This window comes from Fukomys damarensis, unplaced genomic scaffold (genome assembly GCF_012274545.1).
Source record: "Fukomys damarensis isolate Sample0158 unplaced genomic scaffold, DMR_v1.0_HiC HiC_scaffold_37, whole genome shotgun sequence".
Classification (NCBI taxonomy): Eukaryota; Metazoa; Chordata; class Mammalia; order Rodentia; family Bathyergidae; genus Fukomys; species Fukomys damarensis.
In genome coordinates, this window is record NW_022900949.1 from 21,057,394 (window position 1) to 21,057,804 (window position 411).

The following is a 411-nucleotide window of genomic DNA, read 5'->3' on the forward strand; positions in this document are numbered from 1 at the left end:
GTACCGGGGATCGAACCTGGGTCCTTGAAAGGCAGGCAGGCAGCAAAACCACTGAGCTAAATCCCCAGCCCTGTTATTGGTTGATTTCTTGATAGCAGCCATTCTTTCTGGGTAACATGGAATCTCAATATTGTTTTCATCTGCATCTCTCAACTGATGAGTGATGTTGAACATTTTTTCATATATTTACTTGCTGAACTTGCTTTTTTTTTGGTACTAGGCATCGAACTCGGTTCTTGCACTTGCGAGGTAGGCAGCAGAACCACTGAGCTAAATCCCTGGCCCTGCTTTTGCTTCTTTGAGAAATATCTGTTCATTTCAGATGCCCATTTGAGACATGGTCTTGCTAAATTGCCACATCCAGGATTCAGCCTTGACATCCTCCTGCCTCCAGAAGTGCTGGGATTATGG